The sequence below is a fragment of the Mobula hypostoma genome, chromosome 8, assembly GCF_963921235.1.
Source record: "Mobula hypostoma chromosome 8, sMobHyp1.1, whole genome shotgun sequence".
Taxonomy (NCBI): Eukaryota; Metazoa; Chordata; class Chondrichthyes; order Myliobatiformes; family Myliobatidae; genus Mobula; species Mobula hypostoma.
The window spans coordinates 98,822,586-98,833,548 of record NC_086104.1 but is presented as its reverse complement, the minus strand read 5'-3'; positions in this window follow the sequence as shown (position 1 = coordinate 98,833,548).

The window sequence follows — 10,963 nt, the reverse complement described above, 5'->3', positions numbered from 1 at the left end:
TTGACACAAATTTATTACAACAATGCACATCAAAGACCAACTAAAAAGAATGGAAATAATTTAACCTACTCTTTGAAAAAGGTTCACAATGTAGACAAATACCATGGGAAGACTTGCATATCCTTAAGTAACCCACCAGCACAAGCTATTGTTATGAATAGTACTGGGAAAGTGATAGATTTATCAAGGGCGAGACCACTGAGGTTTCCCACATTATATGGATTACTGTACTCCTTAGTAATAATGATCAGACAGGCACTGAGAAAATCAGTATTTACCAACAAGTAAACATATTTAAGACAAGGTTGAGTAGATTTTTGCATAGTAGGGGAATTAAGGGTTCTAAGGAAAAGGCAGGTAGGTGGAGATGAGTCCATGGCCAGATTAGCCGTGATCTTATTGAATGGTGAATCGAGTTCGATGGGCCAGATGGCCTACTCCTGCTCCTGTTTCTTATGTAAGTACCTTTATTATCTCAACTAAAATGCACATGAATTTACACAACCAAATACCTATGTGCACACCTACAAAGTTTCCTTGACCCTCCATGAGCAGTCAAAGAATATAAAAAGTAATATCCAGTAAAGGAGTCAATGTTGGCCAGGTGTTCCTCGTGATCCCACTCCAGTCTCCACATGTCCATGGGATCCTCCACATCTGCGATTACTGGTCTCTGGAAGGATTTTCTCCTTTGCAATTGAAGCTGCTAACTTTTACAAATCACTTTGTATTACTTCAAAAGTTGCTTATCCACCCTGTTGGCTTGAGGTGACCTGACCTACCTTGTTCTCCTTCTTATTGGCTCAGGTCCAGGGCTGCAATCAGTACTGTTTTATGGTCTTTACCCTCAGCTCTGTGCATTTTGTTCTTTTCAACTCTTCATTGTGATCAAACCAGGTGACCCAAACACTGAGACTCCTCCAGCAAGCCTGCCACTTTACATAATACACAGCTACTTTTCTGAGAATGGTCGCAGAACCTTAGCTGAAACTCCTTGTGTTCACATTCAATTGGTCTGGAAGGGCAGTCTCACAAAACGGCTGCCTCCATTCCTGTACGCTGATTTTTGCTCTTTCTGGCCAAAACCTAGTAGAAATGACAACTTGCTGTATGAATTGTGGTTTAGGTACTTACGAAAATTGTTGATTTTCTATGTTGTCTGTAAATAATGAGTCTTTCTTTGCCTTCTGCATTGATGAGACACACATATTCCAAAGCAACAGCAGCCATGAGTTATACCAAGTGATGAAAACAGTGTCCTTTGGAAAGTCACAACATTGCCAGTAGGAGCATGAATTTAGATCTGATTATTGGAGGTTCAACTTTGCCTCAGCCAGCAGTAGACACGGTATCAAAGGAGAATCTCACCATCCAACGTAGTGATACGGATCAATATTTGTGGGACTACATTGTTAACGAGTTTCCACTGATTCCTCACTTGACTGCAGACTGGACACAAGTTGTAGAGAAGGCAAGGGAGAAAATCCATGAATGGAATAAACACACAAAAGTAATTAAGACACCTGCTGATAAGGCAAGTGAAATATTTAGTGAAGCTGCTCTGTACCTTCCATTTTGTGAACTGGTTTTGCTTGGCTGAGTCAGTATTTTAAGGTATGACACAGTGATGTTCCAGGTAATCTGCTGTACTAGAGATCATTTCCAAATAAGAAATTACTTGTGCAGTATTCTTTCATATGATATTACATGCAGGTTTGTGGATGGTGGGGTCAGTGTCTGCCCTGAGTGATTCAAGCTGGTTACTGATTTGGTAACTGTATTACAACAAAGAGCCATAAATTGCCACTTATCACTTGTGGAAGAGGGAAATAATTGGATGCTGGTTTGGATGAGAGCCAATAAGAAGGTGACACAAGCAGTAAGATTCCCTCAAGCTAATGAGATTGAACTGTACAATTTGAACTGGTAAGAAAAGTGCATAAAACTGAATGCAAGACAGCGACAATGCTGAAGAATAACCATTACAGATTTAGGTATGAGTGAGCCCATGTTGGACATGTGGAGACTGGATCAGGACTAAGAGGAATGCCTGGCCACCATAGACTCCTATCTGTCCCAGATATTACGCGTTCTTTGACGGTTCATGTGCTTGTTAGTTAAGCCAATAAAAGTACTCGTCAGTAAATACAGATTCTCTCTATGCCCAAATAGTGTTTATTATGCTGGGGTGATCCTTGTTAATAGAACCTTGAACTTTAAATAAACTACCAGTACAGGAGAAAAATTTAACCAATGGAAAACCATGACCCACCATGGAAGACGATTTGAGCAGACTGGAGGTTGACAAGGAACAAATGTTTGGCTCCAAGTGGGAGACCTCTTCCTAGAAACACAAAAAAATTATCAAAAATACATAATAAAATACCAACAAATTCCAGACAATAAATTCAGAAAATGCCAAGAGAAACTAGAAACAATGCAACATATTACAGGATTCTGCAGCAGTTTCACCCAATCTGATTACTTACACAGGTATAATCAAGTGGCAATCATCATTCACCAAAATCTTGCTTTAAATATAAACTCATAAAAGACACCATACCTAACTATAAATATGAACCTGATCCAGTTTTACAGCCAGAAGCTTACAAATTATATTATGACTGATCCATTATTACAGATAGGACTAGCCAGATATAAAAGCAGTAAAAATGACCCAAAATGTTTAAATGAGCAGCGAATACAGAGTTTAACTATCAACCTCAATTTTCCTCGGTCCAGAGATTTTGAACGAGAACATAACTACAGTCAGTTTGTCTTTTTCTTCAGTCTGCAGAGTCATGCATAAAATTCAAGGGGGAACTCTTCATGCACAGAGTAGTGAGTATTTGGAACCCATCACCACAGGGAGTGTGAAAAGTCAACAGCAAAAATAAACTTAAAAGGACTGCCCTGGAACAGAAACAATGAAAAGGACTAAGTGGCAACACATACAAAATGCTGGAGGAACTCAGCAGTCCAGGAAGCATCTATGGAAAAGAGTGCAGCTCAGAATTTCAGGCTGACGCCCTTCAGCAGGTGCTGCCTGGCCTGTTGCATTCCTCCAGCATTTTGTGTGTGTTGCTTGGATTTCCAGTATCTGTAGATATTCTCATGTTTGTGAAGGATTGAGCTGGGCTGAGTTGACTCCCTATTATACATGAGGTGTGTTGTACATTAACTTGACACCTAGGATAGAGTTTTAAATAGAACTGATTTATTCGTCACAGATTCAGAACATTAAACTCCAGTCCTATTAATATGCACATCAGAAGAAACTCCTTCCGTGCCCAATGATCAGAGTGTGATGAGCAGCAGCAATAATTGCAGAATTCATAGCACAGTAGCATCGTGGTTAGCACAACACTTTACAGTGCAGGTGACCTGTGTTCAATTCCCTCTGCTGCCTGTAAGGAGTTTGTCTGTTCTCCCTATAGCCACCTGGGTTTCCTGTAGTGCTCTGGTTTCCCCCCCACAGTTCGAAGAAGTACCAGTTGGTAGGCTAATTGGTCATTGGAAGTTGTCCTGTGATGAGGCTAGGTTGAAATCAGAAGATCACTCGACAGTGTGGCTCAAAGGGCCAGAAGGGCATAGTCAATGTTGTATGTCAAAAAATAAATAATCACTTTGAAACCTGCGTCTGGATTCAGCAACTGTGATGGTTAAATACCCAGCATGCAACTTAGTTAAACTTTATCCTCAGTTTTGAACTCCGTAGTGCATCAGAAGGACGGGTGACTGAGTGAATCCCTTTCCAAGTCTGAGCAGATGAATGGCCTCTCCCCACTGTGAACTCACTGATGTAACTTCAGTCGAAATGACTGAGCGAATTCCTTACCACAGTCTGAGCATGTGAATGGCCTTTCCCCACTGTGAACTGACTGGTGTATCTGTAGGTGGGATGACCAAGTGAATCCCTTCCCACAGTCTGAGCAGGTGAATGGTCTCTCCCCAATGTGAACTGAGTGGTGTGAATGTAGTGCGTCACAAGGTCAGATGACTGAGTAAATCCCTTCCCACAGTCTGAGCAAGTCAATGGCCTTTCCTCAATGTGAACTCGCTGGTGTGTCTGCAGGTGGGATGAGTGAGTGAATCTTTTCCCACAATTTTCTATCAATTTTCTTTTAATGTATCAAGTCAGATGTCAGACATAGTGAATCCCTCCACAATCAATGCAGTTGAAGACTTGCTTTCTACTGAACAAATTCTGGTGTGTTCTTAGCAGCCCAGTTCCAGCATATTTCACTGAGGTACAACAGAAACCTCCATTTCAGACACAAAGCACGTTGCCAGCTGGGATGAGATACTTCTTCATCTCCAAGGATCAACAACAGACATATCAGTGTTACAAAGGAAATATCTGGTCACTCAAATATCTGGACACAGACAGCAACACTGATGTGTAGTTGTGTTTTGGATTCCCAGACACAAATTCTTTGCCGTTTCTAACCTGTAAAAATATTTTTAAAAGACATCAATGGGTGAAGGACAGCATTTCAGATGAGATAACTTTAGTCTGTATGGTGAGCTCTGACATCACACTGTAAGTTTCAACCGAAGTTGGCAGAAGAAATCATCCTCAAACTGTTCAGGGTACAGGCATCTGGACTGACAATCAAATCCTCTGACACGGTATATCTGCCCGTCTTCCATCTGTGATTTGGCTCAGTTTGACTACCTTCATTTGTATTATTCACTGTTCCCTCTAAGCTGTGTAGCTGTAGTGATGAAATGCACTCGTGCAGCTGGAATTTTCTTTTATATGTTAACTTAAAATGCTGCACAGTTTTCAGACAGTGTTCAAATTTCCTTCGCAGATTGTGCACTATTTTTTAAAAAATCAGAAGGAATACCGGTATTATTTCAAGTCCTGGTCATGTCCCAAGGCGCTTCAAAGATCTCTGACACCTCTTCAACCGCTCCCCATCCCACACAGAGTGATTGATAATGGTGAGCTCATCGATGGCAATGCCAATATGAAGGGGAGGCAGTAGTCTTTTACATTGGAGTGAGACACTTTAGTGATGTGAATTCTACAGGTTACTTGTTACCAGGACACAGTTGTTTGATATCATTATGGACCCAAAGAGGACGGTACAAAACATCTTCTCACGGGTAGAAAGTTCCAGAACAAATAGAGATAGAACAGAAGTGAGTTTTTTTTTTCCCAAGATCTAAAGCTGAAGTAAGGATTTTGTTCTTATTTTCCCCGAGTTCCTAATCCCTGGATTTAGATGGCTGGAGTTCGGCAGTGTCTGAGAGACCCGTCCGCTCTCATTCCCTCAGCCGAAATCTCTCGACCCGGGTACGGATCGTGGTCTGAGAGAGACGGGAAAGACCGGGACTATCCCGGAGTGCGGACCACGGTATATTCGGAGCTCAGAGCAATTGCCCCTCAGTCGGGGTGCGGATACCGGAGATGGTGAAACTCCCGCCCGGAGACCCGATCCAAACCGCGACCGATTCCCCATAGCCCTTTGTCCGCTGAGCGCATGCGCGACATCCGGGGAACCATCTGGTACCAGTGCGCCTGCGTATTTGATCGCCTGGGCACTGCCGAGGGATTCCGAAGCGCGGAGTTTTCGGGGTAACTCTCATAAATTCTGGGTAAGCAAGATGCTGTTGAAGGTTTCTGCAAGTACCGTTTCCTCGCCACAGTCTCAAAAACAGTCAATGTTTTTATGTAGAAAAATCAGCAGCTACATTAACATAGCAAACAATGTTTTCAATATCAACAGGTATTCCGTGTGTCAAAATCCATTCCACTTCCAAATGCAGATACACAGTAAAGCCGAACAGATTCTGCAGATACTGGAAATATGGAGCAATACACAAAGTGCAGCAGGAACTCAGCAGCTCAGGCAGTATCTAAGCAGAAGAATAAACTTTCTAGGCATCGGGGTGGGTCTCGGCCCAAAACGTCGACAGTTCATTTCTTTCCGTAGATTCTCCCTGACACGCTCAATTCCTCCAGCATTTTGCAGAAATAAACAGTTTTTCAGTCAATCAGTTTCCACATGTTCCTGATCTTTCATTTGTAGCTACATCCTCTTAGTCTGATTCCCTGCTCCTCCTCCTCCTCCTCCCTGCAAACTCTAAACTCCACTACTTTCTGGATCCCCAAAGGCCTGTCTGGTGCTGCCCCCCTCCACGCCCCATTGTTTTCTGGCTCTGCTCCATTGAAGATTTGCCCACCGTTCTGCTCTCATACTTTAGAAGAGAGTGGTGTGTTCAACAACCAAGCTGTGTGAGGCACAGTTCTTTGAAATCAGTGAAAATTACCCATAACGTTGGGGGGTGGGGGGGGGGGAAGAGGAGAGAGGAATTTAACCACACACAACATTCCTCTTTGGTCCATAACCCTGAGAAACAAGGAATGTCAGGAGCAAAACCACAGTGAGCTCAACATGTTAAACAGTCTGGAGAAAACCAAGCAGGAAATACAAGGGAATCCTCTTCCCCCACAGAGTGCTGACCAGTTGTAACCTGTCATCACAGGGAGAGTGAGAGGTGAACAGCAGGGATGGAAGTAAAGGGACAGATATGGAACAGAAACACAGGCAGGGTCCAGTTGGACTGAGAGGCCTCTCTACTGTACATTGGGCTTGTGCCAGGGACAGTGAAAACCTGAGACACAGGATTTGAAATAGAACTGATTTGTTTGTCACAGATCCACAATATTAAACTCCAGTTGCATTAAAGGTGAATATCAGTAGAAGAAAATTCTCCCATTCCCAATGATCAGGGTTCAAATCTAGGAGTGCTGAAAAGCCACAATATCTGCAGAATCAGACGTTAACAATCAGTTGTGAACTTGTAACTGGATTCAGCCACCACAATGGTTAAAAATTTAACATACAGTTTATTTGAGCTTTCGCCATGATGGGAAGTTGCTGGTGTTTCAGCAGATGTGATGATTGAGTAAATATCTTTGCTCACTCAGGACGGAAGAGTGGCCTCTACTTATTGTGAACTCACTGGAGCATCATAAGGTGGGTTAATGGAATGAATCTCTTTGCACACTTGGAACAGGCCATGTTAATGGTTAATGGTCTCTCCCCAGTGTGAACTTGCTGGTGTATCTTTAGGTGTGATGGTCCAGTGAATCCCTTGCAAACTGAGAACCAGTGATTGACATCTCACTGCTATCAACTCTCTGGGAATTTACCATCTCAGATCACGGACATGTACACGTATTTGGGTTCTCCATGCTATGACTGGTGTGCTGTCTTCCAAACATCTCCTCCTCCACATTCAGGGATTGGTGGCATTCAAATGCTGGTGAACAGACAGACACGGCGAACTGATGAGCTGTTGTGTTTGAGATTTCCATACACGAATCACTTGCCTTTTATACCCTGTAAAATGCTTACAGGGGGTGTCAGTGTGTGAAAAACAACATTCAACTGAGATTATTTTAGTCTCTATGGTGACCTCTGATATCACTGTTACAGTGAGGCTCATCACAATTTGGAGGAACAACACTATCTTCTAACTGGACACAGTTCAGGCATCTGGACACATCAAATCTCTGCCTTCCTGTCTGTATCAGAGTGGGTCATTTCTGTCCTTCATCAATCTGTGACTTAGTATAGCTTCACATTCTGTGTCTGTCCAGAGACTTACTTGCTTTTGGCTGTTTCTGGAGACTTTCTGATTATTGTGACCCTCCTGACCTTTGATGGTGGTAAACTCCGAGTCAGCAATGCCATTGGCCCTCAAGAGTAGGTGACGATGCTTTCTCGTTGGAGATTGACTCTGTGTGGTGTGAATGCCACTGGCCACTTGTTACTCAGTACATCCTTATGAGAAAACAGAAAACAAACGTGGTCTCAGTGGCAGACAGTCAGAACCACAGGATGTTGAACAAAGTGATTTCCTAAATGAGCAAAGGTGACACAATGATTTTGTCGACTGTCCATTCCTCTCCAGAGACACTTCCTGACCCACTGAGCTCCCCGGTGTTTTACAAGTGGCTGGAATAAGTGGGTCAATTTTACTGGAGGGAGGTAACTTTTGGAATACCCTAGGGATTGGCTCTTGGCCACAGTTGTTGACCGTGAGGAGGAAACGCGATTTGAGATGTCCAAGTCTGCTGATGACACAGAGACAGTGGAAGGAAATCTGATGATGACATTGTGATTCTGCATCAAGTGGTTCAGAAGGCAGACGGCTCTCTGGCCTTTACTGCACAGGGAGTGGAGTTTAGGAACGGGGCAGTGTAGTTCCTGTTGAACACGGTGTTGGCGAGGACACACCTGGAATTCTGTGCACGGTTTTTTTCCCTGAACTAAAAGAAACAATAAGAGTGACATTGGGGTCAGTCCAGAGGAGATTCATCAGAGAAATTCCTGGGATGATTTACTAGCTGGGGGAGACAGTTTGGGCCAGGATTTAGTGTGCAGTCACATACAATCCTAGGGGGGCTGATAGAGTATCTGTTATGCATCTTGATAGGCCATCTCTCTCCACCAGTGAGGGAGCCATGGACAGGGGTCGGATTTCTGGGATTCTATGTGTGAGTGAACAATCTGTGGGATTCACTGCCCCTGAGGTTGGGGAGACCAGGTCATTTGGGAATATTTGAGGTGGCGTTAGATAACTATTTAAGGGAGTAAGGAACTGAGGGATGGGGAACAGGCACACAAGCTGGATTCAGCGTGGATCAGCTACGATCATGTTGAATAACCATGACCTTAAGATACAGGAGCACAATTAGGCCATTCAGCCCATCGTCTTTGCTCTGCCATTCCATCATAGCTGATTATGATCCTTCTCAATTCCATTCCCCTGCCTTCTCCCCGTAACCCTTCATAGTCCAACTAAACAGGAACCTAACAATCTCTGCTTTAAATATACCAGTGACTTGGCCTCTACAGCCATCTGTGCAAAGAATTCCACAGATACACAACACCCTGGCCAAAGAAATTCCTCCTCAGATCTGTTCTATTCTGAGGCTGAGTTCTCTGTTCCTAGACTCCCAACTATAGGAAACATCCATTCCACATCCTCTGTTAGCCTTTCAATTTTGGAGATTCCCCTCATTCTTCTAAACTTCAGCAAGTACAGACCCAGAGCCATAAAACACTCCTTATACATTAACCCTTTCAGTCCAGGAATCATTTTCATGAACCCGTTCTGGATCCTCAACCCCACCCACCAGCGACTCCCAGCTCCGGAACAATCTGTTACACCCACCTCTACGTCTGGTATGCCTCAATCCCCATTTCAAAGTATCCTGAAACCTCATCCTTAATAATGCACAATGACATCTCCTGAAACATTGATGTCAGGCTAACTGACCTATAATTTCATTTTGGCCAGGCAGCACCTCTTCCAAGAGATGCTGCCTGGCCTGCTGCGTTCACCAGCAACTTTTATGTGTGTTGCTTGAATTTCCAGCATCTGCAGAATTCCTGTTGTTTATAATTTCATTTTGTTTGCCTCCCTCCCATCTTAAAGACTAATAAAATTTTGAATTTTCCAGTCCTCTAGAACCGCTTCAGATTCTAGTGATTCTTAATGATCATCGGCAATGCCTGCACAGCTTTTTCAGTTACCTTTTCCTGAACTCTGTGGTGTTGTCCATCTGGTCCAGGTGACCTTTATACCTTCAGACCTTTCAGCTACCCAAGCAGCTTCTCCTTAGCAATAGCAACTGCACACATTCCTGCTCCTTAACTGTTTCAAATTTCTGGCGTACTGTTGGTGTCTTTCACAATGAAGACTGATGCAAAATACTGTTTAAGTTCACCCACCATTTGTTTGAGCCCCATTACAACCTGTCCAGTATCATTTCACAGCTGTCTGATATTCACTCTTACCTCTTATTTACTGAAAAAAAGAGAACATTTGGTGTGCTTTTTTATAATGTTGACTAGCTTACCTTTATATATTCTTTTGTATTATTGTGATTTCAGTTGCCTTCTCTTGGTTGTTAAAAGCCTCCCAATTCTCTACCTTTCCACAATTTTTTGTTTTATTATATGCCTTCTTTTGCTTTTCTGCTATCTTTGACTTCCCTTGTCAGCCACGGTTGTTTCATTCTCTCATTAGAATACTTCTTCAGGATGTATCTGCTCCACACTTTCTGAATTGCACCCAGAAACTCCAGCCATTGCTCTTCCGTCACCATCCATACAAGTGTCCCCTTACCATCAACTTTGGACAGCTCCTGTGTCGTGCCTCTGTAGTTCTCTTTAGCCACTGTAATACTATTACATCTGACTTTGTCTTCTCCCTCTCAAACCGCAGAGTGAATTCTATCATATTATAATCACTGCCTCCTAAGGGTTCCTTACCTTAATCTCCCTAATCAAATCTGGTTCATTGCACAACATCCAATCCAGAATTGTTTTCCCCGAGTGGGCTCAGCCACTAAGTGCTCTCAAATGCCATCTTATAGGCATTCTACAAATTTCCTCTCTTGGGATCCAGCACCAACCTGATTTTCTCATTCTATCTGCATATTAAAATCCCCCATGACTATCACAGTATTGTTCTGTTTACATGCTGTGATGGAGAGCACTCGGTATGCACACTCCTTCCACACGCGCATTCGTTCACATGCAAACATTGTCTTGTCTTTCTGCTGTCGTTATGGTAAGTGTATGAACTCCAATATCTTCCCCGGTAGATTATAATTAAGATCATAAGACCATAAGATATAGGAGCAGAAGTGGGCCATTCGGCCCATCAAGTCTGCTCCGCCATTCAATCATGGGCTGATCCAATTCTTCTAGTCATCCCCACTCCCCTGCCTTCTCCCCATAACCTTTGATGCCCTGGCTATTAAGAGCCTCTCTATCTCTGCTTTAAATGCACCCAATGACTTGGCCTCCACAGCCTCTCCACAGATGGCAACAAATTCCACAGATTTACTACCCTCTGACTAAAGTAATTTCTCTGCATCTCTTTCTAAATGGACGTCCTTCTATCCTGAAGTTGTGCCCCCTTGTCCTGG